Below are 17,886 nucleotides of genomic sequence, written 5' to 3'. Positions count from 1 at the left end.
GGTTGTTTAACGAGAATTCTTTACTAATTTATATATCTAATTGTAAATAAAAACAGACTAGTCTGCAACAATATGGTGTTTTTTGTTCATTTCCCCCCAAAGCAGTAATCTATTATCCAGAAAATGATGAAAGTTGTAATTTCGCTAGTGTAGCTTAGACCATAAAATGAGTAAGCAATTTAAATATGTTGCAAAGATATGCTCTGCATAAATTAATTCATTCTGGGTCGTTCTGTTGTACTGAAGCTTTAAATGCACACATGTGTGCAAATACGTATTTGTATACATGCATGCAAATGCGTAGAGAGAGCAATGTGAATACACGCATGTTTCTTATAAACTATTTATGTTAGGCGTGAGGTAGCTCCTTAGAGTTAATGTTCCTTACATCCAATATTTCTGGGGAAAACAAAAAGGAATTATAATCAACTGCAGTTTATTTCTCATTTCTTTGTTTCTGCTTCTAGCTAAAACGGGCAAGCACAGAAGCATGAAGAGAAAAAGTCTGATTCCTGTTTTTAAAGATTTTTTCCCTTTTTTCCTTACATCTTGAATTTGATAGTCATAGAAGAAATCCACCTCAATTGAGCTCATACAATCAGCTAATTATTCATTTTAATTTTCAGTAAAATAATGGGAATCCTCATATAATATAATTCCAGAAACGAAACGAACAATCATTTATTCTCCCCAAAAGATAAATTGAGTGAATATAGCTTACGGTTATAAAACAAGAATAATAGCTTCTTAGATTGCCCTTTAATCAATCATACACTTATTTTTCAAGAGGCTCATCTATTTTATTCCATGATTAATAATCTTCCAGCGTGAGAGCATTATTAGATCCCAGCAGGGGAGATCCTGAATGCTTTTAGCTGCTTTGGAATGGTCAGTTGGGGTTCATTACGGTCTGATATTGAACAATTTATAAAATCTTGTCTAAACATCTGCCAGCTCAGATAGGCCGATGTGTCTGAAGATGGAAAATTGCTGGACCAGTTGATATTGACAAACGGATCTCTCTCCAGTGGCTTTTTGTTCACTGAAAATTAGTGGCCTCTTGCTCAGGTCTTGTTAGAAAGGGCATTTGAAAGTGATCTTAGATACTTCAGGCATCAGCCTTGGGAATGTTAACTGGATAAAGAGCCGTGCTAGGCTGGAGTCAGGAAATATGTCGCGATTATATTAAACAGGGGGAAAAAGACATTAAATGCATATACGTAATCCCCCTGATCTATCTTCCCCCGGCCCCCTCCGTCATATTTTACCCCTATAAAGCTGTCTAAATGACTGAGAAAATGCATGTGTTTTTCAGCTGATAGGACAGAAATTAATATTGTAATTCTGGAAAACTCTGGGATCCATCTAGCTAAATATAAAACACCGAATATCTGTGCAGCTGGAGGCCTGCTCATCTTCTTGTGTTGCTGAACGATGCTTCTCTTCTCCTAAACATCCTGGTTCTCATTGAGGTAACGTGTCGTTCTGCCTGTGTACAGAGCGCAGCACAATTAGATAGCGGCTGAAAAACAATTCGGATTTTCCCCTCCAATTTAGTGCGCGATGTAAATGCAAATATCGGGTAAAATCATTCTCAAGAACGCCTTTTCTGTGCGATTTGGGGAGAATTTACAGGGCAACTGTTTAAGTTAGGGGGCACGCCTGAACTTTCTCTTCCCCGCTCTCCCTCCTGCTCCATCCGCCCCCACCGCCCACGTTTTCTGTTCCAGGTCTCTGTCGGACACAACGTGAACATTTCAATTGGTAAAAAGCTGTGGCAGAGATTAAAAAAGGCTAACGACATTCCTTTGATGTTTATACGCCCGAAGACTTATAAAAGATTTCCATAATTTACCCACCCTTGCTAGTATTTAGACCTGGATTTCTTTCTGGAAAGAAAAGTAGAAAGACTTGGAAAACTCGCTTTTAAATATTCGCTCTGTATGTTAAACCCAGTGGACTTCTCTCATCCCCCGAGAAATTCACGAGAGGCTCAGAAATGCAGATGGGCGACACCCAAACGATTTGGCAAATAAACTCCTTTTTAAAAACAGAAATTAATGGGCGAGGAGCGCTCATTCGGCGTCATTCGAGATTTAATAATCGAAATTGAAAGCAGGAGGGAAGCGGAGCCCTGTTGGATCGCTGGCACGAGCAGCGCGATTCTTTCAGGATAGCGAGGAAGAGGCGTGAGCGATTAAATACACCACTTTGCGTACAGTTTATTTCATAACGATGCTAATCACCCCGCCGGGATTAAAACCTCACGCCCCTGTCTATATCTGCGCCCGCTCCCCCCCTCCCCCTTCCCTCTCCTCGTTTCAGAGCGGGAGAGACGAACGCTCCCCTCCGCGGGGCCAGAGGTTTCATTAGAGCTGATTTATTGAAATTCAGCCTTTAATCTCAGGTGGGATCCCCGAGGAATCGGCGCTGTCGCCAAATAGGAAGAGGGCAGCTTTCCACCTCGCACTTCCTGGGCTGCGCTCTGCTTCGCTCCCTGCGAATGTCAACATTTGTTCTCAATAAGAGAGTTATTGTTTCAGGAAAGCTGCTCACCAACTGCCTGCCAGAGCGGAAAAAAGCGTCACCCACCTTTGTCTGACGGGCGGCGGGGGGAAGGGACGGGGACGGAGAGCAGGCAGCTGCGGACAGACAGACGGACGTGGGAACTGCTCCTGGACACGAGCTCCGGCCAGAAGGGAGCGGGCTAAGGGGAGTTAACTGAGGGCAAAGTTAATAGAAAGCTCAGCGATAACAATAACGATAATAAAAACAATTACAACAAATAAAAAGGGGACCTTTCCCAAAGTCCGTTCTCGGAGGAGGAGTCGAGCTTTTTAGGGGAAGGATGGCTTCCAGGTGAAGAAGAGAGCCTCAATGCGCAGCGCCCAACCTGGCGGAACCCTCCGCTAAGGGCCCCGCACTGAGCTCCAGGCGGGCGGGGGCCGGCTACCCCTCCGTCCCCAACCTCGCGGATAAGGGAGAGAAAAAAAAAAAGAAAAAAAGCAAAGCAAAGAGAGAAAGAAAAAAAAAAAGAGACGATCCCAAGCCTCTCGCCATTGGAAGTTTCTGCCTCTGCCACATGTTACATCTCACTTAAAGGCAGTTCAGAGTCACCGCGCCGCTGAGAACGCGTGGCGGGGATGTAATCAATACCGGAAGGATTTTATTGCTTATTGAGTTTTGGAAAAGAAAAGGAAAGGGATGAGAGAGAGAGAGACGGAATTTACACTAGGTCGATACGTTGCTTTCTGCTTTCAGTATTTCCCGGTGCTTGGCAAGCTTCTCACGATCCGCTTAGTTAAAAAGAGCCTTTGCAGTGTAGGAATTGAATAACAGCAGTAAAAGAGATTGTTAATAACAGTAGCACTGCACATGAAATAAAATGAAATTCACCCCTTTGTTTTTAATCCATTAACTAATAACTCAGGTACGTTCCTGGCTTCTAAAGAATTAAAAGGGAAGCAACAAAGGAAAAAAAAAGTTCGGAAACAAAGAGATCCTCGGTGCATATTCAAAGCACCCATGCATCTAATCCCCGATTATTACCCGGTGACTCCGAAGCAGAGCCCTTTTGAACACAGCGGAGGGGAAGTGCTGCCGGCGGGGCACATCGGGGCTGCCGCCCAGGGCAGCGCTACCTGCGGGCGCCCCGCCCGAGGGGACAGAGGGACCCCCGCCTCCAGCCGAGGGGAATGTCACTATTTCACATCCAATCCCGGCTGAGCATGCTGTGTTTCCCCGTGGGAAAGCGAGGGATGGAGGAACAGGGGGCAGGCATCGTGAGGCTCCTGAGCCGCGCCCTTCACCTGACTCCGGTCAGGATTTGGGGACCTGAAGGACAGATGCGGGGCCAGCCGGGTCCGGCTGCGCTCGAAAGTCAGCGCAGAGCCGGCGGCGACGCTCCTGCTTTGCGTTTATTGGCGGGGGATCTCAAAATAGCGAATACTAGGGAGGAAAAAGGGAAAAAAAAAATCTTCGTGCGCCCCGTACGGATACCATAGTTGCTTGGGCTTCTAAAAACCGTCCAGGAAAATAATAATAATCAGTATGTGCATTTTTATAGGGAGATAAATTGACAATTTATTGTGTATAACTTCTGATCAATTATTAATCGTTAGTGTCAACAACAGGGTTATAATTACCTTCGGTTATTTAAAGGAATATTTATTTTTTCGTGTCTCTGATCTGGTAATTAGTTAATGCTCTGGAGTAATGAATTCAAAGCTGATTTGATAATGATTGAGACAATTTTTTCTCCTCTCTTTTGTCAGTCCCCATGGCGGGGGGAGCTGCGTGTCTCCCCCCGTTTGCAGAAGAGTCCACGCAGAGGCAAATCGCGGTGCGGTTCACTTTTCAGACCATAAATAACGATTCTGGGAGGAAAAGGGCTAAATGACAAACAAGTAGAGCGCAGCTGGGATGAATAAGGCCGATCAAAGTTAGCGGGGGCCGGCGCTCCTCGCAGCCGCAGCAGGTCTAAGTCCCATAAAGGTGCCAGCAGCCCTTACCTCTCTCCCTGAGATCAAGGGAGAGGGCGAGCGGGGCAATTTAACCCCCTGACATCTTCTCGCGAGTGGAGGAGGGAAGAAAAAAAATATTTAAGGGGGGGGGAGGGAAAGAGGCTAGGGAAAGCAAGGGGATGTGTTTGGGGGGAGTTCTCAATGCTCATCTAAGCAAGGGAATGGGGTGGGGGATACACCTGGAGCCCGCACAGTCCCTACGTACGATGCGTGGGGCTGGCTGCACTTCTTGGAGCGGAAGAAACGTATCGTTGCCCGCTTAAACGCTCAGCCCTGGGGATGAGGAAGCGAGAAATTATTGTTCTTTTCTTTTTTTTTTTTCCTCCTTTCTTTCCCCTCCTTGTGGGAGCTGCATTACGAAGGGCAGCCCGCAGGGACCGCGGCCGTGCCTGGCTCCCAGGTATAGGGCGTGGGTAACCCCTCCCTCGGGCCTGGGAACCAGCAGCCAAGGGCGAGTGCCCCCCCGACCACCTCGCCCGACAAGAGTGGGATGATGAGCCGAGGAAGGAGCTGCACCGCTCCCCTGCACTGCTTTCCGGTCTTCCACCTAAGGCAGACGAGATCTTAGAGCCAAAGAGCACTTTTCGTTTTTAGCGCGGTGAGGCTCACTTCGCGGCAGATCTGCGTGAGGTGAAATGTGTGTATCTAATATGTACAATAGGTGTAAACTGTATATATAAAATCTTTCCCCCGTGCAACAAAAGTGCAGTGGGAATTGTAGTGCGAGATGCAAGTTCTACAATTAATTCATCCTGACAGGTTTGACATCGCCCGGCTCCCTTTTTCCTGCAACTCCGTCCGCAAATGAATGCCGCTTCCAGAGTGTATGTTTTAATTTGTCACATCAAGGCAATAAAAGGCAGCAATATATACTTAAGCCAGTTAACATTGTAATAACAGGTTTAAAGGAGCAATTAAATGGTAGTGAGTCGCATGTCTGACTTTCTATAGGCATTACCACATCAATGGTACCTTTTAGACTGGCTATAACTTAGCATGATTGTCTCAATTAGTTTAGCTACGTGATAGTTATTGTGAACTCTTTGTGAGTAATCAATGTTACGCAAGCTTATGGGAAAGAGTCCTTAATAGGGGTGAGCACCCGCTAACTAACGTGGACCTCTTATTTCCAAAAAACACCTTTCTCTTTTCATCCCCCCCCCCTTCATTTCCTTCCCCCAGCCCGAAAGAAAGAAACGGTAATTTATAGTCTTATAAATCTGTTTCCGCGATCGGTGTAGCTGAACGCAGATTTATAGGCAAATAACTATTCCTGCCGCGGCCGATAAACGAAACAGTCACTTCGGTCCAGCGAGGGACCCCTGCTACATCTCTCATTTCTTTTAGTGTCGTCCGTCCCGGCTGTTGATCGTCACGATTCGGCCGCAAATAGCCCCGAGGGACGCTCGCGTGCAGTGATTTGTGTGGGTACAGCCCTCGCGGGCGCCCGGTTTCACCTCGGTGACATCGGAGCGAGAGCGCATCGCCTGGCGGAGCCCCGCGAGAGCGAGTAAACCCCAGGCGGGGTGCGGTGGGAGAGCGGCGGGGCCGCATAGCCGGACTGGAAATGCGGAGTAACGCGGGGAGAGAGGTCCTGCCGGAGCCGCCGGCCGCTTAGGAACGTGATAATTCGTCTCCACCTCCAGACTCCTTCATTAAGTACCGAGCCACTGGTGGCTGATGCAGAGAGGGCTGCAAATTTGGAGAGGCTTGTGTGAGCTGGTTCAAAACACGATCAAGTTTGTAATGTTTTCTGACACGGAAAAAAGAAAAAAAGTAAAAACGAAAAAAAGAGAGCGAGGGAGCGTGTACCATTAAAATTTAAGATAAGCACGACACAGGGAAATTTCTGTTGGTGAAGTTATTAGTCCTAATAATGCCTTACCATTAGATAGGGCTGGAGTCAGCCTCAGTCTCAGGATTTCAGATCTGCAAGCGTTGGTTTTTTTTTTTTTTTTTTTTTTTTGCATGTACATTACATTTCTGTCATGCTTTGCAACATAACACGATATCCCCAAAGAACCCAGAAAAGAAAAAAAAAATACTCTGACAGCAACCATTAGTTAAGAGTGCAATGAATAAACTCCTTGCACAAGAGTATCAGGACTAATTAAGATTCTGTTTAGCAGTCCTAGATGGAATGTTAATGTAGCTTTGACTAACTGGGAATAAGCAGGGGGAAAAACTGCATTTTAAGAGGAATGCTGGGGTGATAACATCTCTCACTTCTTCTGTCCAAGGTCTGCCCAAGCCTGTTACAAAGTCATTATCTCAAATTACTCCTGTACTTCATTTTTAGAGGGTTTGGGCAAGATCCCCTGGCGTTGAAGCGCTGCCTAGAGCCTCACAAAGCCAATACTCTCTAAGGGGATAAAGGCTGAATCAACCCACTATCTCTACCTTCGAGAGTTTGCTGGTACCAGTTCCTTGGACAAATACAGCCAGGATTCTGGAGGCAGATTAGAATCTATTGCTGGCGTCTCCTCTCAAATCCCTAAAGGGTTTTTGACCCTTTGAAGTTTGGTCTATTTTGCTTACACAGAAGTTTACATGATTAAGTCAGGATTTTACAAGGCTCAACAGGGCAAATTTAGTCACCTCGGAACACTCAACACCAAAAAAAAAAAAAAAAAAAAAAAAAAAGAAGTAAAATATCCAGTTGAGTTGTCCTGATACTGGTTTAACTTCAGAAATACCAGGACACTGTGGTACTCACGGCAAATAGATTAATAAAGGAGAATATATCTGTAAGGCTGTTTCCGCAAGGAGGGATAACAATCTCCTCCCCACCCCTTCGGAATTCATTATTATTGTTATTATTTATTTCGTTTTGATGATAGTGTAAATTTCCCTCCCCTCTCTCCCATTGATTTTAAATACAGCTACGATTCTGTTTCTAGGAGGATAGATACTATTTCCCCAAGTCCTACTCAGTGTCTCCAAGATTTCCAGCCTGCTTTTTCTCTCCTCACCCAGACAGTTGCGTTTTCTTTTTTCTTTCTTTCACTGCCAAACAAGCACACCTAATCTTTCTTTACGAAATAAACTTTTGCAAATACTTTACTCGCTAAAAGCAGCCTCTCGCAGTGCAAATCTTTACTTGGGAGCAGAGGGCTGTGAACTGACAGCATAAACAGGAGAGGAGGAGTGGAGCTCTGTCTCAGGAATACCTATTTAAAGAAGTCCCCTGCCATCAGAGAGGGAGGGCTGGAACTGGAGGCTGAGGCTGCAGCTGGCCCACCGCACTTGCATTGCCATTCGTGGAATACACCCAGTCTCTCTTTCTCTCTTTCTCTTTCCCTTTTGCTCCCTTTCTCTCATCCTCTCCTCCCTTTCCCACCAGAGGGAAGCTCACTTTGCCAATGGATTACCACTGCAGAGTTATTTTCTACGAAGGAAGGAATGATCTATTTGGGCTCTGAATAATTAATGACAATAATAATAGTAATATGATAAATAAATAAATAAACAGACCTGGCAGGCTGGAAAGTTTCTGTAGCTGGATCAGTGAGTTGCAGGGACAACAAGGGCAATCAAGCGAGCTGCAGATTTCTCTTCCTCAATTGATTTATAATTGATGAATGGATTTTCTCGTGCAGCTCCAGCATGGTTAAAAACTATTGAAGAGGTAGGTGTCCTGGGAGGTGTTATTTTGTAAGGGAGACAGTTAGGAGTAACTGGGTGCGTTTATCAGCAGGAGATCTGAGCAAGCAACATGATTACACTAGCTGTTAGTGGCTAGGATTCAACTTTCCACAGGCCTCCAGCACCTGCAGCCACGGAGGTGACTCACATGGAAATAGGTTCGTGCTGGCTGCCAGCCGTATCAGGCATTGATCTGGCGTGCAGCTCCCATTGATTCAGCCAGCAGTGCCACCAGCACGCCATGCACCACTGGGGAAGCAGCCAGGTCTGGCTGTGCAAGTGAAGGGGAGGAAATATACTGCAGCACTCCCCTCATTCACTTTAAGGCAATCAAGAGGGTTCTTCCAGCCTTTAAGATGAGCATAGTTTCTATCCTTGCCTTGATTTTTCCTCCTTGTTGTAGGGATGTTCCTGAAAATTAAAGCATTTGTGGTATATCTTAAATGGCAAAACTTTATAATGGGAATTAAAAGAGATGCAAAGCTGTTACCGTGTCTCTGGGTGGTGGGTGTTCACCACAGGTCAGTAGGAACTTTAGGACCGTGTTGCACCCTCATCATAATTTGTCTATACTTTTGTGTGGTACCTTGTCACTGTGTTACTCGTTGGGGGAAAAATAATCTTCAGAAAGATAAGGCCTCCAGGCATCACAACCTTCCTCAATACTTAAAATTTGCTAAACTATTGCTTTAGTGCAATATTCAGTGAGGGGACAAGATGTTGAAGCAGATGGAACAGCAAAGTCCTACTTTATTTCGTTTTCTGGAGTTCGTTCAGTTTGAGGATCATGTTCTTTTTGACCTTAAATTCACATAAGAATGGATGCACTGTTTTCCCTATGTCTGGAAAAGTCTCAGCCTCCTCAGGGGTAAGAAGGTGATGTCTGTGTTTGGGATTCAGACCCTAGCATGTCCCTACCCCATGTCCCTGGGCTCATGAGGCTGACAGTTCCCAAGCCCTAGCAGTGCAGAGGAGGCAGCAGTGGTCACCATTTCCTTCTACAGCCCACCTGAGATGGAGACGTTCCTGCTGTTGATTGCACATCACAAAACAAATACAAAATATTTGCAGCAGAGATACAAACCTATTCCCAGCAGAGCAACTCAACCACTAGGCAATGCAGCCACACTTCTGCTCTGTCTCCCTCCGCAGCACAGTGTCCCTCATGCTGTGTTTCAGCACAACATCATCAGAGGAGGGGGGAGTGGGACCCACCAGGGGCTGCTCAGGGGAGGCTGAACAGATGCGTGCTCACCGTGCTGGGAAGGGGGCATGGATGCTTTCTCATGGAGAAGGGCTCTCGCATATGGACGTTATCTTCCACTAGCTTTGAGTGGTGGGAGGGTGTGTGTGTGGGGGGGGAGGGGTGTGGGGGGAAGATTTAAGCCACATTTCACCACTTTTTGTATTTGCTATTGGATGTCTGAACACATGATAGGTGGCTTCATGCCCACGGTGAGAGCTGTTTTGGATCCAGATCTGAGACTTGTGGCCGAGGTGCCTCAGCCAGTTCTCCTGCAACTGCCAAAAAGCAGGTGAGGTGCAGTCCCACTGGCTGACCAGTGAGAGGGAGCACAAGGGGAGAGCTGTGGAGCTTATTTCCTCTCTATACCTTCCTGCTTGATCTTCTGCTTAATGGCAAGCATCCTATTCTGTGCACATGTACCTTCTGGAAAAAAAAAAAACAACAACTCAACAATGTTCAACTCTACATGCTTCTACAGGTCGCAAGATTTTCTTCTTTTTATTTGTGTATTTATTTATTTTTATTTGTCCTCTGCTTTTTTTTTTTTTAACTTCACTCATGCCAAGTTTCATGCTGTAAGTCTGAGAGAGAGAAATTCATTTATAAAGTAATGAAATGTGAAAATCTTACCTTGTTCCTCAAGTCCAGGCTCCGTGCTTTGAAGTGAAAAACAAAAAATGAACACAAAACACAGTCAAACAAATATGAGATTGTCCATAAAACATTGAAACACTGCTAGACTTTGTTATTATTTTCAGCAAAATTACTAATTACATTTTTTTTCTTCATGTTCAGCCTGTGTTAATTTTTCAAAGACAGATCTTCTTGCTTCACTGGCCCACATACATATACATTTTCATTCTCATTATTGCCGCAAAATGTGGTCGTGGAGGAAGAAAAGTCTCCCTCCTCCTGATTTTTCATAGGAAAATATTTGAATTGCAGAGTAGTATTAGTGTACACATAAGAACCCATCTCTTTGCTTTCTACTGCTGAATTTGGAAAGTTGGCTGTTACAAAGAAATTGTTGATATTTTTTACAACTGTTACAAAAAGCTATGCAGTGGAATCCTCCAGACTGCCTTTGTACAAAGCCCTTTCTATATTACAGATACACATATCTCTACATTAGCTGACTTCAGCAGGAGTTACATGTTCAAGGAGTAATATTCAAATTAACTTTTCTTTATCTGTAACGGCAAGAATGAAATTATAGTCCCACAAATGACATAACAGCAAAAAATGTTTACACGAACTAATAAACAGAAGAAACTACTCAGTTAAAGCACAACTTTTCAAATGTTTTAGAGGACTAGAAACCATAAAAATGTCTGTGGAAATATGGTCCATAATATCCTTGAAAAATCCATACAGCTGAGTCCAATTTCTGTTATTGAATCCAGTCCTAAAAGAAGTGGTAAAGTTGAACTATTCATCCTTAAGTTATTTTAATGTAGTGTGCCTATAAGCTTAGTTTTATTAATGGAGTAGGTTTGTGATTCTGAAGACAATAAGTCACAGCATAAATCCACAGAAAACTTGTTTTCAAGCTAACAAAGGGATTTGACAGCATATAAACCTGTACATTCTATCCCTGTTTCTTTTTCCTTTTCCTTATTTTAATCTCTGTTATAGTACCTGAGAATATTAAGCACGAACATTTTAGGTGCCTATGTGAATCAGTGGGAAATATGGCTTCAGTCATCTTTTTGCATTTACTTCCATGATTACACTGCTGCTAAAATATTATAATGAAAAAGTATATAATGATGACGCAGTGAAAATATTAGTTGTGTGAAACATACTCTTAAAATATGTCAAATCGCTCATCAGTGTTGACAAAAAAAAAACAATTTCTAACATTATCCTATTGTGAAATAGCTATTTTTGCATTTAGAGAGAAAAAATTACATGCCAGTTCTAAAACCCAAAATCTAAAATGCACAGACTGAATACAAGCCTATTTAGTTAAGTAATCTCCAGAAGAATCGCTGTTTGGAAAGTGCCATTTTTTTAGCTGAAAATTATTACCATGATTATCCACCATGGATGCTCTGAATGAAGAGACCAGTGGAGAATAACTGTATGGTCATTCAGTTAATTACTTTATTGTAAACAATAAATATGAGTAAAAGCACAACACTGAAATACTGCAGCCATTAGTTATGTGATATCCACACTTCCAGCTGCTTGAATATGAAAGCTAAATAAGTTAAATGCACTTTTAAAAAACTTTACTATTTTTTATAGTATAATACATAAGATTTCCAGAATCATATGTTGTGGAGGTCTAAACTCCAGCTCCTCTAGAGCCCCAGAGCACGCCAAGGACATATCTCCAATACACAATAGTTATATGAGGAGGAAGGCTATTGTTCCGAGCTGGAGTGGGAGGTTTCAGGGATTTTCTTGCAGAAATCTGCTACGAGGCACTCCTGCATCTCCAGCTCTGTGTCATAGCTTCTCTCCTAGTCTGCAATTCCAGATGCAGCTGGTTAGTAGACCGCAGATCAGGTCTGGCAATTGTACCTGATGTGTGGGGGTCAGATGTTAGACCCATAAGTAAAGGGGGAGAGAGAAAAAACAGCACTTGCAAATTTGTGAGGCCCAACCACAGTAAAAGTAAGATGTGTTGGGAATCAAATAGTACAAAATGTGTGAGACCCGGGATTTCCTTGTGTAAGTAATTTCCACTTTTTAGAAAAAGATAAAAATAAGCTGTGACTACTTCTTAACTTTTACCATCATCAGTAATAATCCAGCATTTTCCTATACACTTCATTGACTGAACTGGATGTTCAATACATCAGGTAGAACTGGGCAGAGGAGCTGGGAATGTGCTGGCTGCTGGAGCCATCGAATATTTCTGGAACAGCATCTACCGATGTAAAGTCTTCTTGTCTATTATCAGACAGACATTGTAGATGGCCTATACTGAAGCTGGGAAAATACATGCCTGATATTTAGAACACTCTCAAAAGAAATGTGGTGTGTGTTTACAGCAGAGAGAAGAAAACCGCATTTCTACCAAAATCAGAGACAGGATTTATGTACATCCTGAGATGCAGCTATCAGCTTGCAATGTAATGTTGTCAATGCCCAGAATCAAGGAAAATGATGTATTTATATAATATGTTTTGTTTTGAAAATGTGGCATTACATAGGTCTAAATAATTTAATATTAACTATATTTACCTCTTTAAATATGTTAATAATCAATGAATCAGTACATAAAGATCTATGAGCTGACTTTAAGAGAATATGGTTGCCTTTATCCATGAATGTAAACACATTTACAGGTGTAATAGATAAACCACGAGGAGATTAGGTTTTCTACTAATTCATTTAATATTTAAGCTTGCTACTGCTGTAATGCTCTGTGTGTCTCCTATGTGCATCCCTTGAAAAATAAGCAAAATCTTAACATAAAGCAAGTCCAACCCCACTGCTAAAGCAGGTTCCCTACAGCAGATTACATGGGAAAGCATCCAGGTGGGTTTTGAATATCTGCAGAGAGGGAAACTCTACAACCTCTCTGGGCAGACTGTTCCAGTGCTCCTCATGTTTGTATGGAACATCCTATGTTCAGTTTGCGCCCACTGCCCCTTGTTATGTCGCTGGACACCACTGAATTGATGGCTGGTGAGTTTACTAAAAGGTACCTGGCCAAATGAGTTTAATTGGAACTTACAATGAGAAACAAAGATCATGTATTAGACACGATTACACACAAATGCAGATAAAAGGAGAACCTTTGAAATGCGTGAGAAATTATAATGATAGCCTATGGTTAAAAATAGATAACACTCAAAAATGAACACATATTTATATATAAGCTACAGATGGAACTGGAAATGAGATCTCTAGTTAAAGATGGATAGCATTTTCTTATGTAAGATTCTGGTGTGTTTCTTATTGTTAGATGTAATCGTTCAGACAAGAACTTTTATGACTGATGTCTGCCTCACACTGTGTGTCTTGCTTTTATATAAAAAGAAAGCTTCAGCAAAACAGTTTAACTGTTTCCAGGAATGATGATAGGAAAAGAATGGTTTGGTTTGCTAATGTTAAAAATCTGTGTGACATTATTGTATAATCTGCTTTGCAGCAAATGAAGTAAATTTAGGAAAGAGGGTACCTTGAGGCCAGAAGGAGATGCATTTTGCTTTTCCTAAAAAAATACAACCTGGTTTGGCAGAGTTATTATTGGGTATACCTGCCATAATATCTTGTTCTTTGATTCTTTGTAGATTTCATCTTTACTGTGCATGTACAAGGCTGACAATCTCAGCGTAGACCTAAGCATGTAGTTCCCTATAATTGTTCCTCTAATGTGCCTCAGTTACTCTAGAATGAGGGCAAGAAAACTGTCTTTTGTCTGCTATTATTCCTTCTTCACTGCTGCCTGCATTGCTACAGGACAGCCTGAAGAAGGATAAGTAAATCGTACTTGAATAAAAGTATGACTGGGGAGCAGAGATGGGACAGGGGAAAGTATCTGGAGGACTTGGGGTTGGAAACGGGTGACAACAGGCTCAGGAAGAGGCTGCAGAAAAGGTCAGACAAATGAAACATTAGAAAATAGGAGGAAAGGTGAAAACAGCTTGTGGAGAGGAAAAGACAGAGGTAGGATCAGAAAGATTAAAGAAGATCTGTAACCACTAAAGCACATCCTCTCCCAAGGACATGGGGCAGTGCCCAGGGTTTTGGTTTATCAACATTCTTCTGCTATTTCCTAAATAACTAGGGCACCACAGGCATCATAAATCTCTTATTTCCCTTAGCAGTGGGTCCATAATTCCTGTTAACTGCATCCTTGTCTCAGGTGATAAACTGCTTGGAATTCAGATTCCAGCACCATTGTTCACAGTGCGAGAATTGGAAAGATTTCATGTGATTAACATTTTTGTCAGACTAAGAAACAAAGAAGTGATTATGTTCATTCCTATATGGGCCCTATTTCATCCCACTCGATTGTCTGCTGGATAGACAGTTCTCTGTGAATAAGGCATTGCTTCAAAAATTAGCCTTTGCTTACACATTTCCTAATGTAAAATGTTTGGCCTTGCAGCCACAATGTTTTGTTTAAGAACGGTTCTTGAATGCAGTAAGTGATAGAGGAAAATGACACGATCAGGCATTTTGACACTCATCAGGCATACTATGTGCGTTTATATGTGTATGTTTGTATGCGCACATGGACACGCATTACATACATGTGTATGTGTTATGTATTTTCTCTTTTGAAATATCCTTAGTGAACTGAAGATAGAATAAAGAGAAGCAGAGAGTTAGATAATCCAATAAACAACTCTGGTGAAGTAACTTACCTTATTTGAATGAGAACTGCCAAATCCAGCGTGAGGGTTTGTAACAATGATGTTGTTCAGATGTGAGAGTTTCTAGGATTGCAACTGTTGGGTAGAGACATTTAGAGACTTTCTGCTTCTTCCAACAATGTTAGTGCTGCAATACGCTGTAACTAACTGATTGCAGCAAGGCTCCGTGCTAAATTTTTATATACAGAGCTTCCATATCAATCAAAAAATGTATGCAGATAGCTAGTGTCAATGCAGGCACTGAGCCATTTGTAAGTTTAAAGTTACTGGTTTACATTAACATTTGCAGCATTTGAGTCTTGGTTATTTTGCTGTTTTCCTTAATGGGAAAGGGATATGGACAAGCCAGGCCTGAATTGCCAGATGTGTTAGTCCTGCCAAAGCATTTGTAGTGTATCTAATGCTTTCCTTGAGCCAGTTGGTCAGTCAGTCAGTGATTCTCTCCCCCTAGATTACTCCTAGGAAAGAAAACAAACTTAAGAATTTAACAGCAGAAGAGGAACATAAGAGAGAACACACTTTTCTCTTGATTTTTTTCTGGTACTCTAGAGAAATAAGACATGATGTAATGTATATAAAGTAACAAGTATCTAACCCTTGGTGCCATCCAAGACATAAGGAAATAGAACAATATCTATTTGTGGGAAATCAAATGAAGGAAAATGTTAAAGCTTTCAGTTCATAGCAGTGCAAATTTATAATCACACCAGCAATAATTCAGATATCTAGTTTCCATGTATATGTTATATATGTCAGTTTTTCCTGGTACTTTACAGAGATGCACACAAACACATAGTTCTTTATTGTGTGATGGAGGTTATTACTTAGAAATGACTGCAGGAAAGGCTCATCTCAGATGCTTTATTTCAGAATCTCTGGCAATCTTTGATTAGTAATTATATTACTGAAAAAGTTATTTCAAATCATTTTTTGCAATAGTCAACTCCGTCAACAGTGAGAAGAAAAGTATACTATGCAATATAAAAAACATCAAATATGGATAAATTTGGTATCAGATTAGAAGACCATTGTTATCTAAGTACAACGCTGTTTTCATTAAGGCAATTCAAAATAGCCTCAGGATATCTAAACTTCATACTTTCTCTGGCTTTATAGTTAAAAAATTCTCCTTTTGATGTATTCATTTCTTTGCCAGTAGCTCTGCATTGCTCCTCTTTTGCACTATACAGTAAAGTCTTGTATGTTCCTAAAAGTGATAAAATATTGCTTGGATACAACAAAGGTTGAGGAAATGAGCAAGGATAACTTAGGAGTAGCTCCTCTGCTGTATAGACTGACTCAACGTGCTCATGACCTCAACTGCCTGTATCCTCTAAGTTTTTGTCTCCACTGGGGACTGAAGTATGGTGAAGGAGTTCTGTTTTGTTACACCTTGTTTTTAGGCACCACATTACATCAGGAGAGTTAACATCTGAAGGTTAAGCTGGAGATGTTTTTCTTCTCTCTGAAGTCATAGGCAAGAGCAGCACTGGGCTGAGCACGTTCCTGAAAGTGCTTAGATTTGACTATATGCAGATAATGTTCCATTTGGTACCATTAAAAACAAATGAAAAATGGACCCAGAGAGCCAAAGTGAGGAATGCTAATGTTTTCTTTTAGTTATGCCTCTGAATATACATTTGAACAGACCTGTTTCCAAGAAGGTCTCAGTTTTATATTCCCAAAATTGAGGAGCTTGTGCCCAACCCCTCTTTCTACAGGCAAAGCAACTGGGGAAGAAATGCAGCAGACAAGGAGAACAGGGCCAGATCTGAAAGCCAGGCTTGCAGCTTCTGCTCCAAGCAGAGGGATGTGGCAGTGGTGGCTGCATCATCTGTGCTCAGTAGTGTCATTCTCAGTTCTGCTTTTGCCCTTCTGAATGCATACGTACAGCAAGCCATTGCCCCAGGCAGCTGTTTGTTTGTTTTGAATTCTACTCTAATTCAGCTTAAAAATAAGTGAAATAATAGATAATATGTCATGAGGGTTTACTATTAAATTTTGTTTGCAAATCTCTAGACTTTATAGGTTCCTCCTTATACAAATTAATAGTGGTTTGCATAATGTGCTTTCAGAGGTAGAAATTATTTTTTTGTGGGTACTTAGATTATATTGTTGTGATATTCCTGTAGAGGCAAAAAATTAAAATCAACAGGAACAGAGCAATTAAAAAAAAAAACAACACCAAAACACAATGCTGTTATAAAGTACCTCTTAAAAATCATCAAAATCCTGGAAGCCTTGAGAAATACAAAAGGAAAAAGAAATAGATTCAGCTAGATGCAGCATTTTGTGCTTCCCCCCTGGAATTTATTAACACTAGTAATTCTGTGATATTTTTACAGTCTGTTTAGCTAATGATAGAACAAGACTCTTCACTACTTCAGATTAAGCAATAAGATCCTACCAAACCCAAGGACATAATGTGCGGTAGGTAGATGTGATACTACTTCAGACTTCTGTTAATCGGTTAAAGTCAAGTGGGTTGCATAGGTTTGCAGACTTTAACAAAAGTCAGCTGAAATTGTCAGAAAATCTCCCTTTTATTTGATCATGATATGGATGAAGTTGTAAATGGGAGTAAGTTTTCATGGTTAAAAATGTTTGATAAGAATTTATGCTGTGACTACTCAAACACTTTTCTTAGCTGAAGACGGTGAGGTTAATGTGTCCAGGATTTCACCTATTCACAGCTCAACAAAATTAACCCATTTTACTTGTCAGAGACAGGTAAAGACATATATTGATGTTACTTTTTTTTTTTTTAAGAATATTTGATTAAGAGTTTATGAGTGCTTTTAAGCTATAAGGTGAACATGATTATTCAGTAAATTGTTTGATGTAATGAAATTGTTATCAGAACCATGTGACTGGATGTCCAGATTACTTGACAGTGCTTTGGTGTTTTTACTGAACTCAGTTTACCCCATTTTATTTTATTTATTATTTTATTTTATTTTATTTTATTTTATTTTATTTTATTTTATTTTATTTTATTTTATTTTATTTTACTGTTGTTCATTTGTTTGGTCATTTTCTTCCTTTTTTTTTCTTCTTTTTTTTCCATTATGCAAAGGAATGGCAAGTCTAGTTTGATCATTTAGCCAAAAATATTTACTTCATGAAGTACAGT

This window comes from Numida meleagris, chromosome 2, assembly GCF_002078875.1.
Source record: "Numida meleagris isolate 19003 breed g44 Domestic line chromosome 2, NumMel1.0, whole genome shotgun sequence".
NCBI lineage: Eukaryota > Metazoa > Chordata > Aves > Galliformes > Numididae > Numida > Numida meleagris.
The sequence above is the reverse complement of the archived record's forward strand: the minus strand, read 5'-3'. Positions refer to the sequence as shown.